We start from the raw sequence: 18,731 nt of genomic DNA, 5'->3' as shown, positions 1-18,731 counted from the left end.
CGGCCAGGGGGACAGCCCGGCTGGGAGCGGAGGATCATTCCGTGCTGGTGGCTGATGGGGAAGGAGCAGCGGCGGCTCCGCGGTGGGGCTGGGGTGCGCTCTGCCTTCTCCCGCCCCGCTCCGCTTCCCCCGCCTGCTGGAGCCGGGGGGGAGGCGCCGAGGCGCGGGGCGGGGAGCGGCGCTAGAGCCGGAGCCTCCCGGGCAGGGGCGCGCAGCCAGGAGGGAGGGAAAGGTGCGGAGCGGGGCGGCGGAGCGCGGGGAATGGCGCGGGCCGGCGGCGGCGGGGCGGGGAGAGCGCGGGGCGGGCGGGCCGCCGCGCGGGGGAGGGGCGCCGATCTCCTCAGCGCGGCGCTGGCCGTGAGGGGAGGCGAGGCCAGGCCGGCTTGCCCTGCCGGGGAGCTCCGCGGGCCCCGGGCGGGAGGGCGCGCAGCGGGGCCGGGCGGCGAGCGCTCGGTCAGCGCGGGGTGCTGCCGCTCCGGGTGCCCCTTCCGCGGGCGAGCGGGCTGAAGGGGCTTCGGGCAGAGAGGGGTAGGGCGGGGAGGCGGCGCTTGTGCGGAGAACCCCCGGGTCGGTCGGTTCCCTCTCTGGAAAGCTTTCCTGGGGGATGCTTGTCGCGGCTCTGAAGGTGTCACCAGCGCCTTGCCGTCTCTCGGAAGCCCGCTCCTGCTTTTGCTCACGTCCAGTCGTTGGATGAAGCGGTGGGGCCGGCTGGCCTGTGTTGCCAGCAGAAGGTATATTCGTTCTCCTCTACCTTTTGCCAGGCGGGCTTCTGGAACGAGGTGCCAGCTGTGCCCTGGCAGGGCTCGCTGGCTGTGGCAGGTATCGGATCCGCTAGTGCTCTGACAGCGGCAAAACCCCATGCTCGCTCCTCTGCGTGTACTTGTGACTGGTTCTGTCAAACACAGGGCACCGTTTTTGATAGGCGTAGCAGGCGATAGGTAAAATGAGCTTCATTCGCTTGGCGAGACTCCTTCTTGCCCCTTCGTGACAGAGTCACTGGAGTTTTGATGGACTTGTTAACCTTGCCTTCACCTCAGGTGGTTGGAAAAGACAGGGCTTTTAAAAATCCCCAGGAGTCATTTGAAACATTTGATGCTCAGAATCAACAAAAAGATGAGAATTGCTGGAAGACTGACTTGTCAAAATATTTTGCAGTGCAGGATGGAGATGCTTCTAATACCTGTGTCGCCTGCAGATAAGCTGTAATGAACGCAGCTGGCAGCTAAGCACAAGTTTGGTTGAGAGAGTCTGAGCTGGGACAAGGGTCAAGCTGGATCCAGCTTCAGGTAAAAAGTGTACCACTGGTATTCTCTAACAGGCTAAATATTTTTGTGGTGGTTTAGGGCCTCATGATTTAGCTGTTAGAGCCATTGGATTTTGGTTTTGTCTGTGGTGTAGACGGGTCACTATTTATTGTTCTGTGGCACTGATTTCGGTGTAATCGAAGTTACTGCAGTAGTTCTAGAGTGCAAACTTTTCAAAGTGTTTAGGACTTCAGGATCAGGGTGAATTTTATTTTAGCTCTGTTTTAAATTCTCCTTTACAGGTATGGACAAAGGTGGCCCCTGGGCTGAGGCTTCACAAAGGAAGTTTTGGTCTGGGATTTGTTTTCATGGCACAGGTGAAGACCTTTGGAAAAGAACTTTTATCATGGAAACAAAGTAACTAAATTAAAGTGTATTAACTACACTGTTATAACTTTTAAAAAAATCTGAGAATACAGAGATACTTTTTCCTTTGTTTTCTCAGAAGAAAGAATGTCTTGTATGTTCTATTCACATGAAGTTGTAGAAAACGCCGCCCTGAAAACTATTGGGGGAAACTTACTCGAAGTTCGAAACCAAAATTAAATGTTGAAACTCGTTGATTTTCCCTCTGCCCCATTCACATGCGCGCTGCTTGTATTGCAAGGGTTTGAGAAGTCTTGAGAACTGTTTGGAGGACTAAAAATGAATGGAAATGTTCCATAGGCCAAATACCTAAGCATCCTATCACAACGGTAAATAAATTTTAAATAATGTCTTTGTGGAGTACAGCTCTTCTTAAACAGACGGCAACAACAACAAAAAAAACCCTTGTCACTGTACTAATACTCTCAGGATACCAAAAAAAAGTAAGTTGGATTTAAAAATGGATATGATGATGCCATTTAAAATGAGGATCCAATTTTGCTGTTTTTAATAGAGGGAGAAACTGTTTACATTTTGATGAAGCCATACTAGCTCTTAGGTGAGGAATTTTTATTATGTGTTTCTATGAATAAAGCTGTCAACTGTCTGTTGTAGATGTCATTGATTAGAAATACTGTATACTGACACAGTGTATGGAATCCTGCCTTGACGGAGTCCTTAACAGCGGAGCAGCAAAAGCAGTCTGAGCCCTGCTTACAATAGTGGGAAGCTGCTCTATAGGATCCCTGGTCAGTCTCCTGTTGGAAGATGAAAATATTCTCCATCCTTATCTGTATGTTCTGTTTTTTAAAGCTCAAGTACAAAGAAGTTAATATTGTGAGTAATTGTTATAATCACTACAGTTAATGTTTGATTTTTTTGTACATGGTTCACATTTTTGTCCAATTTCTTCATTGCCTAAAAGAGATCTGTTGTTATCTCTATGCAAAGGAGGTTCTAAATGCAGGTTTGCAGCTGAAGCTGATCATATGTCAGAATCCTGGGCCAAAATCTGAAATACTAAAAACACCCGCTATGGAAACTTCAGTTATGGCTGAGCCTGTGTTAGCTTTTCATGTGCTTCTATATGATTATTTTCCAGGTATTTTCTGATCAAGCTTTATAGACTATTTAGTGTAACTGCAGTGTGGCCAATCGGGTGATTTCATCCACACTTTATATTTTGTTATGCATGGTTTATTTGCTTTTTTTTTTTTTAACATGAGTACTGCAGCCTTGCATTAACACAGGTTTTGAATGAAGGGCTCCTATACATAAAGTGTATGCCTCATGTGTGAAATCTTACTGTGTTCTATGAGTAAAATTGTTGAATAGCTGAGCGTTTGCTGAAATGAGCTGCTGATTGTTTTTTGTGGTTTATAATACTCCTTTGTAGATCTGCTGATATCTTGTTTGTCCATGCTGCATCCGGACAATGCATTCCTTCATGTTTTGTGTAACATCGAAGTCTTCAGTCATTTCTGTGTATGTAGATACGGTAACTGGAAAGTGAAAATTTGTTCTTAAATTGTCCCTCTTCCTGCCCTTAACTTCCCCACCTGCCAGCATAGCTGGAAGATGGTCATTAAGGGCAATTTGGAACAGTATTAATTGCTGGTATCCAGGAATTTTGTGGAAAAGGAACAAAAATGAGCATTGGCAAACCATATACATTTTCTGACAACACAATCTTATGCTTTGAGACCCTTAAAATCAATAGAAGAGTGCTATAGGCAAAAAAAAAAAAAAAAAAAGAGCTCAAGACATTGGATGAATAAGCTCTGGAGCTTATGGCCATTTTCAGAGGCTTGGATGTCAGTTGTCAGGCCTGTTGTCTGTTGTTCAGTTGTTTAAATCTCCCCAGTAGTGGTTAGCAAGGTGTAAACTGCATGGTCAAGTCTAAACCCAGAAGGGTTCTTGCTTATTGCTCGGTTTTTAAAATGTAATCAGTCCTTTGAGGGAGTTTTGGCAAGTTCAAAACAATATGTTTTTCAGTGCTTGCTTCTGGGGCTGGTGTATAATTGCTCTGGCATGTGAGTGATTCCATTGGTTTCCGCATTAATTGCTTGTGAATACTTCATGTTTGTGTCACAATATTCTGTTTTCCAGCAGTGTTTCGAGTAAGGGATTGATACTCTACTGGGAAGCTCAGACGAGAAATGAAGAAAAGTTATTTAAAGCAATGCATAGAATGGGAGGCAGCTGTTTTAAGTTAGCAAATTAGGAGGAGAAGAAGAGGTGAATACTTCTGGTATGTCTCAAAACATTTCCCTCCCCCCCTCAGAGTTGAGTGTAGGATATTATTTACCTTTTTATTCACACAATATCAGGCATACCAGCAGAGCCTGGAAATTTGTAAATAACAGAACAGGGGAGGAAATTGTTCCACACATTTTTTGTGGGTCTGCAAGAATAGACTGATCAATATATACATTGATAAACCTTCTAGAACTTGTACACTAATTTTTAAAATAGTTTAAATAGTTTTTTGCAAGTCTTTTGAAGTATGTCCCCCCGCCGCCCCAGTTTCTGTTTGTCAGAGACAGTTGTTTATTTCCTACCAAAACTGGTTGTTGTAGTTGGTGTGCTTCTAGGACAGGTTTTAGATGAGTTTTGGAGGGTGGTTTGTTTTGATTTTTTTTTTTAAACCAGGAAATGCACTGTATATGGTCTCTCTTTGTGAAAAGGATGCTGAAGAGTATTTATTAAGTTTATTCTTTGGTGTTCTTTAGATAATCAGGCAATTTCTCATGTAAACTGGCAAATTTATATGTATTTCTTTTCTGAAACAATCATTTTATTTATGAAGGAGGATGACACCATTACAAACAAGTTTGCTTTTTTATGGCTTTGATATTTGATTTTACTGGACAGGATTTAACAACTGAAAAATAATGGTTCTGTTAGTTCCAGAGGCTTATAATATGTATCACTTATTTTGAATATTCAGCCATTCTTAGTATTGTTGGTCTTCCTTTTACAAGCTGTTTTTTCCATGATCAACTTCAGAACTTCTGTAAAATCTCATTAATTAGACACTGTAAACCAACAATATTATGGATTATCTTTATTGCTAGATAAATCTTTGGGGTAATTTGTGGGTGAAATGAAAAATACCCTAAATTGAAGAACTAGCATAATTTTGAAGTCAAATGAGCAGGCCATGGAGCTTTCCTGAGTACGTTGTAGAGAATCAAAATAGAATAACCTGTTAAGATGTGTGACAAGAGGGAGAATGGGAAATCAGCACTTTTTTTTTTTAACCTGTCATAAATCTGTGAGTGGGTCAGCACAGAAGTAGGAAAAGAACTTCAGAGATTCTTGCAAAACTCCTGATAAAATTCCTTTTAAAAAGCTGACAAACTCAGCTGTGGTATGGCAAAATAAACACAAAATCAGAGGTGGGAAAGAAATGACAATTATTAGTATAAAAAGTGTAAGGTTACATAAAGAATTCAGAGACTAAAAATGTGTGTTAGTGGATTTTGTAACTAGGGTGGAAAATACAGTGAATGGTGGTGTCAAAATGAAACTGTATTAAATGAGGTTTATTGAAAAGAGTTTGCAGGACTGATTTAGCTGTTCCTGAAGATGACGAGAGATGTTTGGAGGACTCAAAATAGAAAATTTGGAGATTCTTGCCAAATCTGAATGTGTGTTGGTATAAATAGAAAGGTGTTTTGGGTTTTGTTTTTATGGCAGTTTGTCTGAGTAACTTGAAGCAACAGTAACACAATGTCAGGTTTTTACAAGGTGTGCACACCAGCAGCATGAATGTAGTTCAAAGTACAGTAACCTTACTGTCCCGCTAGGACTCTTAAGAAAACTTTTGGGACCATTTGACCAGTTCTGCTCTCTTCTGGGGGGGAAAAAAGGAAATGTGCTTGTAGTTTTTATACTTTACAGAGTTATTAAGTTTTGATTCAGCAGAAGTACTTTGGAAGAATGGAGTGTGTTTCTTTCTTGCACTCAAAATAAGAAGCACTTGCTGTAGAAAGAGTGTATTCTACAAAACTTGCTGCAGTGGATGTGGGAGCTTTCAAGTCTGACAGTTTTAAGTAGTGAAGATGAAAGTGAGGACAGTTCTTGGGCAGGGGACTTCAAGAGGAATGTGATTCATGGGACATAGTTACTAGTGTAATTACCAGTGCAGCTGCTGTAGTAACTTCTGCCAGTAGTAAAAAAATCTGTCCAGCACTCTACTGGTCGTAGTGTAAGTGATAAAGGTGGCAGCAGCTGAAGTGTCATACCTTGTTCTGCTTTCCAACTTCAGGCCAGCGCACATGGACGGCGCAGTTCCTGCAAGGTTTCACGCTGTCACCAGAGCTTCCCAGGGTTTCCTAAAGTGTTCAGGCTGGGCTAGAATTTTGGAATTGGAGGTGGTAAGATTTTGTTTTGTGTTTTCTGTACGTAGCAGTGAAAGGGCAGGGATCTGGAGGGACTGCGTTAGTCTCATAATGACTAAAATCTTTTAAATTCAGGCAAGAAAACCCCCCAACACTTAAACATAAATAAAAAAACACAAACATAAAAAACCACCTTCTGGTTTTGCACTTTCATTACACAAGGTTTTGTATCAGTAATAAATTAATTTGTTTCAGTACTTCTTGCTGTGTTAATACCTTCTATTTGCCATTCCTTAAACTGTAGGTCAGACTTTTTGTTTATTAATATGTTTCCAGTTATGTTGAATGGAACATTTCAGATTTGATTCAAAATGGAATTAGGGAGTGAGAAGCTCTTGAAAAATTTTGAGGGACAAGGGATAAGGAATGTTTTGCTAGATCCAGGCTTTTTTTAAATATAAAGTTCTAGTTCAAATGAGAAAAATCTTTCACTGGGAAGTGGGGTACTTCTGAAGTACTAACCCCAAAATATTATTTTTTTCTCACTAATGTGTCATTGAAACTCACTTTCCTAGCACTTGGTAAGTGTAGTTTCAATCCAAAATTGTTGAAGTGAATTGCAAAAGGTCCTGCATCAGTCTAGTGTCAAAGACAGGTCTGGAATTCAGGTACTCTGATTTTTATAGTCAGGGCAGTCTATTTAACTGCCTAGCCCCAACATCTGCATTAGCAGATAATAACATTTCATCTGTGCAGTGGAAATAATTATTTTGTCCTATTTAAGAGAATACTTGGCTTCCTTCCTAGCTGTTCTGCATGTCAGTGACATGTATGGAGACATATGCAGCCTTCCTAGTTTCATTGAGTCTTCCTTATCCACTTCGAAGAACTGCCAGGCTTGCTTTTCTCAACCTCTCATCTGCCTGTTGCTTCCCTTTTGTCATTTCCACCTCCTGTTTCTTAAAAACTTGCCTTCTGCAGCTTGTTTGGCATTCTTGAACAAAGGCTTTCTGGCTTGATTTGGGAGAGAGGTGAAGAGGGAATCAGAAATTCCAGTGCACAAAGTTATCACAAGATTGTTAGCTATTTCTTGAAAACATTCTATAAGCATCCCTGACTGCTCCTGGTGACTGCTGTGGTACAATTCCTACAGCCACAAATTGAGTCCTATAGTACTCCTACTATAGGATTGAACTGTACTACAGGGCAGGAAGAGACGCGCTGTACCGCTCCCAAGCACGTCCTGACAGTAAATGCAGCAATGCTAAGTAGTATAGTTTTGTAGCTTACATCTGGCATGTATATGTCTGCACTGGGGCTCAGCCCTAATAAAGTGACCTTTTTTTCTTTTTTGTGGCAATGTTATGCATATTTTCTTTGTCATAGATGGCTATAAGTTTATGGAATGAGAGTCACATTGCACTTTTGAAAATGCTGTTAAAAATTAACATTCTCTACAACATTTATTTTTGCTTGAAGGTTGTGGTGATTGTTTTGTTTGGTTTTTTTTTTTATAATGATGAAACCCCCAAGCCCAAAAATTGTAGTTTAATGCTTTTTCTGTGCCATCTTCAAAAACCTTTCCAATACGGAAGGCAGAGTGAAAGCTGATTATTTTTTAAAAAAATTAAATAATCTCCTTTTAAAGCCAAGGAAACAAAATAGTTCTAGTGCTAAAATGAAAACTACAGTTTCAGCTGGTGTAAAAGCAGATTAGCAGATCTCTGACTTCTTCCTCAGCAATCAGGTCTTCACAGTTTCCAGAGTAGGTTATCTGAGTTTAATAATCCTTTAGTTTCATTGCTTTCCTTTGTGCTTCTTAATTTTTCTGCCTAATGTAAAGGTATGGTGTGTTGTACCTCCCGCCATATTTTTTTTTTTGCCCATTGACAAATAGTTTCATAGTTAAACTTGGAGGTCAGTCACAGCTGGTGATAGGATACGAAACTCCTTATTTAGCCAGCGCTCTGAAAGAGGGTTTTGCAATTCTTGTAATGGTTAAAAAACTCACTGAGCCAGAGACAAAGCCAGCCAATGGATTGATAACTACAAATAATCATAGCATCATTTATAACTGAATAATGCCCATGAGATGTACAAACTAGTAGGAGGTCTCATGTCCATTTTTAAGGTGGGTAAGTTGAGCTGCAGTAAAGTCACCTTTCCTGCTCACCCAAAAGGACTTGGTCCTCCTTAGACATGGAGGCTAGTCTTCAGGTTTGTGGGGGTTTATGCCCAGTTAGTTATAAAAATAGATGCAGCTACTTCTAAGACACAGAGGCAGAAAAGGAAAAGTTAAATTAACAAATTGAAGACTTGACTTGTATGAGAATACATGGATACTTTTTTTTATTCAGAGACAGAAGGAGGGGAAGAAGAGGGAAGGAAGCAAATTCCATGGCATGGAAGTTGTTATCAAAACCAAATTAATTTTAAAGTAGACGGGCCTTTTTAGAAAGTTACAAAGCGGGGTTCCTTCACTGTTGATGCCTTTAAAGTGGACACGATATACTGGAATAAGGGTGATGCATTGGTGCTGAATAGGAGGCGCACACTGGATGCGATAGCCTGGCTGGTGGAGTTAATGGAGTTGCTGCCATTGGCTTTGTGAGTGCTTTGGTTTTGGCTCATAAGCTGCTTACAGTTCCGCTTCTGCAGGGAGAATAAAGAACAATCAGCAAGTTTGTACAGAGGCTGCTGGTAGACATCAGCCATGAGTTCTAGCCTGGCATTTAATTAAAATTTAATTAAATAAATGTTTCTCTGGAAATAATTGAGAATCGTAATCCCCTTGTGGCGGCATTGTTTTTCCTCCTAGGTGGGTAGGGAGTTTCTGGGTGGCAAAAGCAGGAGTTTTACAAGTAATCCCCGCGCTCTGTCCTGTAAAGCTGTAATTCAGGTACATTTTGTGTCTGCTGATGCAATAGTAGCTACAGGGGTGAAGGAGGACGTGGATAAGTAGTGTTCAGTTTTACTTGAGTAGCCTGCAGAGTGAGGGTCCCTACCTCCTTCCATGAGGAAGGAGGACTTTAAAGCATGGGAAGCGCTTCGTGCACCACCCTAGTAAACGGAGGCCTCGACTGAAAGATAAAACTTGTGTGCTGCTCCAGTAAAACACATTACGTGTTTGTTATTTTCTGGGTAACAGCCAGATCATTTGTTGTCCCTCCGCACACACACTTGATTTATAAAGGAAGTCTTCAATCTTTTGAATGTCATACAAAACTGTTCAAAACCAGATTTGAGCAACTGAAATTCAATTAGTTCAATCAGAGCAATTCAATTGACACAGCTGAGTCCTGTGATCTGAACAAAAGATTTTGCTTTAATTGTGTAGGAATATATAAATGGTGATGTGATTGTCTTGTTCCCAGTCCTCCAGATAGATTTAATGCATTTTAAAGTTTACTGGTATACATCCCATTCCACTGCTTGAGGTTTATGTGATACTTCCACCTTTCATTAAATTATACGTGAAAACAGTCCCCTGGAAAACAAGAAGGTGTTGGTGTTTTCTGTGGGCGAGGCTGGTGAACATTCGGGGTTAACGTGTAGTGTTACGGCTAAATTCAGTAGATGGCTCAGTCATCCGACAGAACAGTCCTGTAACATCCGTTTGCAGATGATAAACCATTTGAGGTTGTGATTCATGAGCAGCTGTAGTGATGCTCAAGTCAAAAACTGAGCTTTATCTCAGAGCGGAAGAGGTTATGATGTCCCATTCTCTTAAATCTACTCAACACTGGTCAGTCTACAATGTATAATGGGGTGCAAAGCAAGTGTAAACATGTTTATTCCCTAACAAGAAGACCAAGATGCTCCACTGGCTAGAAGCAGAGGTTTCCTTTGTCATCTTGCTGCTGCCACTAGCAGTTATGCTCTTGGACTTCATTTTTCCCGTGGCATCTGTGGCTGGTTGCCACCAGTCCTCTGCTCACCCTCTTAGGTGCTTCCTTACCGTGTCATGGTTGTTTTTCTGTATATAATCAAAGACTGTAGTTGTCATGTTGCTTCTTCGTCTCTCACTTTGCATAAGCGTGAAACTAGTGGTCATACCAGAAGTTCTGGTGTTACCTAGTTCTGTTTTCTGTCACAATTTAAAATCTCATTTTGCCTTTCTGAAGGTGGCTGTGTAAATGAGGCATCAGCGTACGCATCACACAGTTAAACTGGCGATAAGCTTCCTCTGCCAGTCTTCCTTCACTGTCTTAGTGAAGCAGCAGATCAAACAGCCTTATTTGCTTATCATGCAAATTAAAATTGGGCACCATCTTTGAAATAAGATTTTTCTCTGAAAACTTCCATATTTCTTTCTACATGAAATCTTAAATGATGAGGTCCTTGGCCATCTGCACATGAGAAAACTTAGGCAGCATCTCATCATTTAATTAATCACTCCTTCCAACATTGTTTTCTCTAACTTGACAAATTTCATCGTGTGTTACATCCACACAGAGTGATGCTGCGGAGGGTCTTGTACAGAATGGTGGTTTGTTATTTCATCCCTTTCTTGTGCTCTGCTCTCTTGCTTTCAATAAGAAGTGTTTTTCCTTATCTCGGATCCTGCCCTGCCTTATTTCTCATCACCTCTCCTTAGTCAGCTGCTAGTTTTGCTTGATATAGTGTGCCCAGCCTCTGTTGACTGCATGTTGCATTTAAAACCATGATTTTCATACAAGGAGGAGTATCCTGTAAAAAAACCCTTCTCCTAAATAACCCTTAATTTTCCTTTACTGTGATGACTGCAAAAGTTTTCAGAATTCTTTTTCGATGTGCTGTTGGGACTGTCACTGGTGTCTTGCTGTTTCTTTGGGCCTCCCTGCCTTGTCTTACTCTGCTGTTGCCTCTTTTATTTCTTTTTTGTGCATTTTGTGGAATTACTGTCACATATTTATCCTATCCCAGGACTAGGCATGAGTCAGTGGCTAGACTTTATGGACGTTAGAGTAAAAGAAATAAATAATGATAGAATATGAACTAATCAAACATTGACTCATAAGTACAGAAGGTGACATCTAGTCCATACTTTTTCAGGGCAGGGTCAGCTGCACGTAACTTTCTTCCTAACAGATGTTTATGTAGGCTGCTGTTGGAAGTAAATAATACTGACCTTTCTGCTCCCCCAGTAATTTGCTCTAGTTCCTTGCCATTCTTGCTGGTCAAAACATGTAACCTGAATCTTTCTTGCTGCGGTGTAAACCCATTTCTTCTCATATGGGCTGGGAAAAGGAAAAAAAGTATTTCCCTTTTCTTTCTTTCTTTTTTTTTTTTTGCCCCCCCCCCCCCCCTCCTTCCCCCTCAAACACTTTATTTAAAGTACTTACAGACTTTGTGGTCACTTTTTCAGGCCAGCCTCCTCTGTCTCTTCAGCCCTTCCTTGTAGGTTATTTACTGAACATCTGATCATTCTTACTGGCCTTCTGTATATAGTTTGTATTAGATACACCCCTTTCTTAAGGCACAACGTTCCAAAGCAGGGTGCTGTGCTCCAGCTGAAACCTGGGCTATATTTGTCTTTGATCCGCATGAAGTGCAGCACTGCTATCAAAATAAACACTGTTGACTCATGTTCACCTTGTAATTTCTCTGCAACCATTAGATTATTTTCTGTAGAGTTACTTAGCTCGTTCTTTCCATCCAGTATTTATGTGACTGAAGTGACAATAATAAGTAGCTGCAGTTTTTTCCCCTCAACGAGGGTCTCTGGATGATAAATGTGTCTGAAAATCTATTCCTAGAGGGAGGTGTGATCACCATGGCAAAGTTCAGTGGCCTCAAACTGGAAACAGGACTGGGGAAGATGCAGAGGCTGTTCAAAAGCCTCTCGTGGATACAAGACATCTTAACTTTTTCATGGTGGTTTGGCTGTATCCTTGGAGTCACAGCATCTCTTAGATGAAATAGCATTGCTGCTCTGATACTTATCCGTTAGGTATGTAGAGGGAGGAATTTTATCCCTTTTCAGCCTTCCTTTCTGTGAAGTGCCTATACACTTGAAGAGATCTGTTACAAAGATAAGTCTTAGCTTTTCTTCTCTGGACTTGTTCTTTACTAACAAGCCCAATTATATTTTTATTCACTTCTCTGATCTCTTTTTATCCTGGGTGATGCAACATAAGGGATCAAGGTTTCATTGCTGAATCTTGAACCTTAAGAGACAACAGATAGAAGCGTAAGTGTATCAGATGGTACATGGAAGAGTGAGTCAGTGGACCAAGTGCCTGAAATACATTTTCCCCATCCACATGGTCCCAGAGTGCTGTAGTGGTTGAGGGGCAAACTGCCAATAGTGGACCCAGCAAAAACTTGCAAGTGTTTTCAGAATGAAAAAAATGCTTGAGGGGACAGAAAAGATTTGAGTAGAAAAAGAGAGGAAAGATTTCTAGTTACTAATTGCTATCCATACTTAGTGCAGTACTACTATTCTAGGCCTTGGGAAATGACATGTTTTTTTTTTTTAAATACATCAAAAGCAAACCTAGGAGTAAGCGGTGGATATTAAATATTGAAATACCAAAAAGGATTTGTCATCTGCTAAGCATAAAAAGACTTCACTTCAAAAAGAAACAGGCTGTCTAGGCCCTGTATGTTTGTTTTTCTTTATATGGATCATGTATTCCCATTTCTGTTAAAGCAACATTGACATTTGGTTAAATGGAAGTGCTTTTACTTTACAGAAATGCTATTACAAAAATAGTGATTTAATCAAATGAGCTTCACAGAATATTCACAGTTCACCCTCTTGTGTGCTAGAGTTCAGCGCTGTACAAACAGAATCAGAAATTCTTTGCTTACCTAGCAGCAAATTGGCTGCTTAGTCAGATATGCAAAACACCCTGTTGAGCATACAATGCTGAAATAAAGTTTTGATAATTTAGCTTTCTTCTATAGTGTCATTTGTTGCGGGGTCAGACTTTTCAGATAATAGCTGTACAAAGTGCCTCAGCATTCTGTGTGTCTTCTGAATGAAGCTCAAAGCACAGATCTTTACGCTGGAATGTGTGCTTGGAGATGAGCTAGGGAAATATTCAGAGGCTCTGAATGTTATTACTGCTTATGTGCTGCATTATTCTTTTTGAAAATTCCCAGAGCTTGCGATATGTTGTGTATATTTAAAAGCCCCATGAGGGGAGGGATAAAATACAGTCTTCTTCTTTCCTCCATACTTCATGAATAGCTTCTTTCTTGAAAATACAAAATGATATAACCTTGTTTATTTTCTTACGTCTATTTCTACTGTTTTTACAGTTATCTTAAAAATGTACTCTTTTCTGTCATTGTTCCTTAAATATTTGCTTTCCTATCTTAGCCTTATGAGTGGAAAGCCATAGGAAATGGATGTTTGTGGTTTATTAACGTTTTAAATTCTTCTGGTAGTTGAGAGTTCTAGAAGTCACTGCAGCATGGGCAAAACAAGTAGAATTGCATTTTCAAATCTTGTTTCTCTATGTGGAAATTTTGTGGCCGCCCTTTGTTTTTCTCTGAGACAGTTCTGCAAGTCAGTCAGACATTTGAAACTCAAATTAATTTGTGTGAAAAATACTAAGAAAGTTAATTTGGCAGTCAAGGGGTATCTTAATACAGGCCTCAGAAAACAGAGGAGTGGCAGTCAGCATAAATGGGAGTGTGTGCTTATAAAGAAAGGTGAGCATTCATCTGAAGAAACAGGTAGATTTACAGGATCAGATCCTGAAAATACATAAGTGCTGAAGGAGCCCATGGAGGTACGTAGAGCTGTATGGCAAATGTACCTGCTCATTTGCAATGGCCATTCATGCAAATTGAGCTTTTATGGATGCAGATGAGCTGTACTTGTTCGTACCGTGCCTATATCTAATTCACACACAGGTTCAGGTCAAGTGATTATGCAAGTGAGAAGTCAAATGACATGAGTGTTTTGTATTAATTAGTATGTTTGTGAACTTTTAAAACACTCTGATATGTTTGGTCATATGTATTTGAAGATACATCTCTGCATTACAGGTTACTTAAGGTTAGTTCTAGTACCAGGAACAGTATTAATACAAGAACAGTACAATAATACAAAGAAGTCACCTTTGGTTTTTTATTCTGTGAGGTAAAATGGAGGGATTCTGATTTATTATTTACTAGCTGGGATGAGTAGTGAGGGTGGCTTTTTGTTCCTCTAAAATGAAGACAGTGGCTTACCAGCTTCTAGTTTTCACAGACACCAGCAAAACATCTTCCCCTTGATTTAATCTTCAGCTTGTTCCAGCTTTCCACCTCCCTTCTGTAAGTACTCACAAACATGTCTTTATTCAGCATCTCTGATCACAAGGGAAACATAGGTGGGACTTAAAACTAGGGATAGGAAGTTAATTTTAGCAAAGGGCTACTTGAATTTTTTTTTTTTCCTACAAAGGGCTGCTTCTGTCACAAACTCACTTTATAATCATGGAGCAATGTTGTACTCCAGAAACATCTAAACTCCACCCAAAAAACGTCCACAATAAAGGAGGAACAGGAGTGTAGAAGTACCTGTAGAGATCATGTTTTGCATTACATTTTTTTTTTTTAAAGGGCTATCTTACAGATTCCTGCCAAAAGGTCCTATTACTGAATCCCGTACATTAAGCTCCCCTTAAGTCTAGATTAGATGCCCACGTACATTGTTCCCTCTGTCATGAACAGTCTCCTTTACCTCCATTCTGGCCACCTCTTCTTGTGGCCTAATCCTGTTGGGAGAGAATCCCCCTGCAGCTAACTTGAGGCCCGACTGAGGGGATGAACCCTCGGATTTACACCACAGTTGACCACATACACAGAAAGCAATTGGTTTTAGTTGCTGGTTAAAGTGTTGAAATTGTGGAAGAAACTTTCTTGAGATCCATAGTGTTGCTGTCCTCTTTGATCTCCTTGGAAAGCCCTCTGTTTAGGCAAGTCAGGTCCTTAACGTCTTGAGGTTTTGATACAGGCAAGTCCACATCGCCACAGGGGTTAAGTGGGTCTGTCCTGCCCTTCTGTCTATAATTTTACAGTTTCTTTGGCAATTCTTTGATCACCTCCAATCTTGGATCCCTGAGAGATGCCGTAGTTTTCCAAGGGGTCCCTTCTCTTGACAAATCAGTTCTCGGTATGTTGTAGTTTACTGTCCAGCTTAGTTCCTTTCGGTGGGGTAATCCTACAGTCAAAGAGTTCCTTTTACTAGCCTGTACTGGTACCTTTTAGGTATCCTATATGAAGAGTAGAAGACATTACACTGAAGAAGGGCCCAAGCAGTCTTTTTGACAGGTACCATCATTTCAGCAGGAGACCAGTAAATCTGAGGATTTCCAGATCACTTCAAGATGAGGGCTGGAATGAGCTGTGCCAAGGGAAAAGGCAGCAGAAAGAGCAGGGTCCATAGCCTTGGTATCGCCATGACCAAAACTGGACCATGTCATCTCCAGGTGCAGGAGGCTCATGAGCAAGTGAAGGTCAGAGTGCACAGTTGTGTATTGAGGAGCCTTTGGAAACAGCCTTTGAATTAACCAGGCTGCTCCGTGCAGAACCTCAAACAGCAATAAAAAGATGACTGATCAGAGAGAGCAAGTAAAACAAGATGGGTGTCATTGCGATTGTACAGACCTGTGGAATCACACTGCTCGGAAGGGCCTACAAGTGGGCTGCAGCCGTGCCACTGCCCTTCTCCTTGCCGGCTCTCCCCAAGACAGAGTTCACAAGAGCCAAACCCTGAGGTGAGGAAAATGTGCTGCTGATGTGAGATGAACACTGGGGAAGCGTTCAAATGAGGGAGGTGGATTCCACTACCTGCTGGTTAATGAGGTCCCATAGTCTTTATTTCATAACTGAAATTGCAGGGAATATCCTGTAATAGTGAGTAGCAGAATAGATGCCACTTGCTTATGTGGTGAAGCTGATAAAAAGGACTGGGTTTGGAGTAACCTACCACTAGCTTGCCTTACAAAGCTTTTTTTTGATGTGATGAACATACCTGCTTTTTATTTGTTCATAAATACCAGTGATTAAAAGCATTAATAGCCTTTCTTTCAAGGCAGAAGAATGAACATTAAATGTGTATCTAGACAGCAGCCTGTCTTCCAAACAACAGCTATGAAGTGCCACAGTGTTTTTAACCTTCCCATTTTTTCTTGCTTCAAGGTAAGTATATGTGACTTGGCTGTCAGTGTGGCTGTAACCTACCACTAAAATGAAAGCATTGCCTGATATACATAGTCAGATATTCTAAAACCAACAACAAAATAGTTTTCTCTTTGCGTGGATGGCTGTGACTGTCTGGTGAATGTCATCTGTGTTAAAGTGCTTTTAACTTGTTGCCCAACAAAAGATGTGTTATTGCAGTACTTTGTTAGCATTAACATTTTTCTGGCCATATCCACTGCCATTTCCAGGGTCTTGTCTTGTATTTCTGGCTCTGGAATTCTGTATTGCTGGATTTCTAGAAACAGAGTTTCTTAATCTTTCACACACTTAGTAAACATACAGCCCAAAGCAGATTTTATTCTGAATTTTGCTTAGGGGCTACGTGCATAAAGCACAGCATAAGTTTTGCTAGCTATACTTGTTTTTAAGAAGTATAAGTAAATAATAAGGTAAAATCCTTATTGTACACGAGTTTGGAGCAGGAGGGATTCATATTCTATGAAATTTGCATAAAAGAAAGGTGTTTCTGGCTGTCTTTAAATGTAACATTATTTTATTTAAACACGTTCCTAAGGCTTTTGTATTGAAATTTCATTTTACCAGTACCCCATGATTTGCTGATTTGTTGTTCCTGAGCAGAAATAACTGGCTTGGCTATTTTGTAACGCTGCTGTTAGAAAATCCAAAAGTAGTATTATTTCATCGCCTTCTACACAATTTATTATTCCACTGGTACCAATCTTCAGTAGATCATAGAAGCAAAAGATTTGAGAATGATAGGAGTGACTAGCCATAGCACTCAAGTAGAAGCAAAAAGAAGGAACAGAGTGATTGAGCAATCTGTGGAACATTAAGAGTTCTCCAGATGTGACTTTGTGGCCTCATGTCCCCAAAAGGGGTTACCAGTATAGATTGGGTGTATGTAATACCTACAGAAGCATTAATCAGCCCCTAGATTCCTCAGCAGCCTGTGAAACACTCTCAGGAACACTCTGCCAAAGAATGCCGATGATCAAGTGATTTGTAACCTGTCTTTCATTGGGGAAATGTGTTGTCAGTCAATATCTTGCCAAGCAAGTTTAATGGGGTGGAGATTCTGGGAAAACTGGTGGGACTGGAAGTAAATACTCCTCCTCTAATATTAAAATTGAGTTAGGCTTCTGAATAAAAAGCGATTATTTGCCTAATTTCCCTTCAGATGTTCTAATATACACATGGGTCCAAAGCTAATTCTCTGACTATTTAATAGCTTTTAGCTGGTTAAGATGCAGACCTTAGAATTGAGGGGGTTGGGAAATGAAGACAACTCATGGCTGGGAAATCGAATATGTAGAAATTATTTTTTTTTTGTTCCTTCTAAAATAATTTCTTCATGGTTCCTGTTATTTCCAGTTCTCTTATTCCTCTGTGATCTGTTATTTCTGTGGATGTTTCTTAAAAAGCTGCTGTTCCTGTTTATAGCATATATCAGAATAGGGAGAAGTGGTTTGTAATATCGTTTAAAAAAATTTTTTTTACCATGATGCCTAAAAAAAGAGGATAGAAAACAAATCCTCTTTATAATTTCAGAAATAAGTCTTGCTGTTTTTTAAAAATCTTTTTTTTTTTTTTTTTTTTTCCTGTTGGGAGAGTGTGAATAACCCAGAGATAGGGGGCTGTCAGCTTTGGAAACCCTTACTTGAAAAGGCAAGCATGTGAAGTCTCGGCCAACATTACTTCTCCCAAGGTATTTGAGTTAATGAACATAAATAGAAACCAGATAATTTTAAGCCACCTGTAGTAAAGCAATTTCCTTTGCAGAGCAAATTTTGCTACAGTCTCTCTCAGATTCTGACCATGCATACCCTGTGGGGGAGAAAACTTAAAAATCCAATGTAACATCTCAGCAGGCAGGAAATTTTTTTCCCCTTTTAAACAAAATGTAACTAGTTACACTGCCTTTATTTTTAGGGTATATAAAGGAAATTTGGGGAATAAAGGAAAAGGGGGAGGAAAAAACCCACCACCTTTGATCTTTCCCTCAAATTAATCAATTTGGAATATTTTCTTTGAGCAGCCTGACTTTTCTTTTAGCTGTGTGTGTCTGTCCTGTGGGCTGTTTCTGTTGCCCAAAGATTCCAGGTATTTAAGGTCTTCATTCCTTGAAGGTACCATGTGTTAAAAAAAAGCAAAACAAACACCAAAAAATCAAAACCAAGCCACCAACCCACCCCCCCCAAACCAAAAAACCCCAACAAACCAAAACCCACCACCCCTCAAAAAACAACAACCCGCCCTCTATTCAGGAATTCCTAGAGTGCCATCCACATTTGAAACTCGTCTCAGTGCCATAAGCATTTTGCATTTGAGCGACTGTTAAGAGAGCAGAGTACTTGTAGTCATAGAATCGTAGAAGGGTTTGGGTTGGAAGGGATCTTGAAGATCATCTAGTTCCACCCCCTGCCATGGGCAGGGACACCTTCCACTAGGCCACGTTGCTGCCAGCCCTGTCCAGCCTGGCCTTGGACACCTCCAGGGATGGGGCAGCGTAGAGATGCCTTATGATTAAGCTATTTTAAGTAATGGTAAGCCAAACTGCCTTGTGACATTT

General features: G+C 40.8%; 1 long non-coding RNA gene across 4 annotated transcripts in view; it reads left to right on the top strand.

Annotated features, from left to right (window-relative positions):
- The first annotated feature begins 47 nt into the window (after positions 1-47).
- Positions 48-18,731, top strand: part of LOC119151065 — a 32,261-nt gene continuing 13,577 nt past the window's right edge. Inside the window, exons 1-4 of one of the 4 annotated variants that reach the window (XR_005105288.1) lie at positions 126-232; positions 1,156-1,286; positions 1,547-3,921; positions 5,944-17,867. This is a non-coding gene — a long non-coding RNA (uncharacterized LOC119151065). Of the gene's footprint in view, positions 233-1,155; positions 1,287-1,546; positions 17,868-18,731 lie in introns of all 4 variants that reach the window. The other 3 variants (XR_005105287.1, XR_005105289.1, XR_005105286.1) reach the window with 3 other exon arrangements.

Source organism: Falco rusticolus, chromosome 7, assembly GCF_015220075.1.
Source record: "Falco rusticolus isolate bFalRus1 chromosome 7, bFalRus1.pri, whole genome shotgun sequence".
Lineage (NCBI taxonomy): Eukaryota > Metazoa > Chordata > Aves > Falconiformes > Falconidae > Falco > Falco rusticolus.
This window is presented reverse-complemented; position numbering and strand designations above follow the sequence as displayed.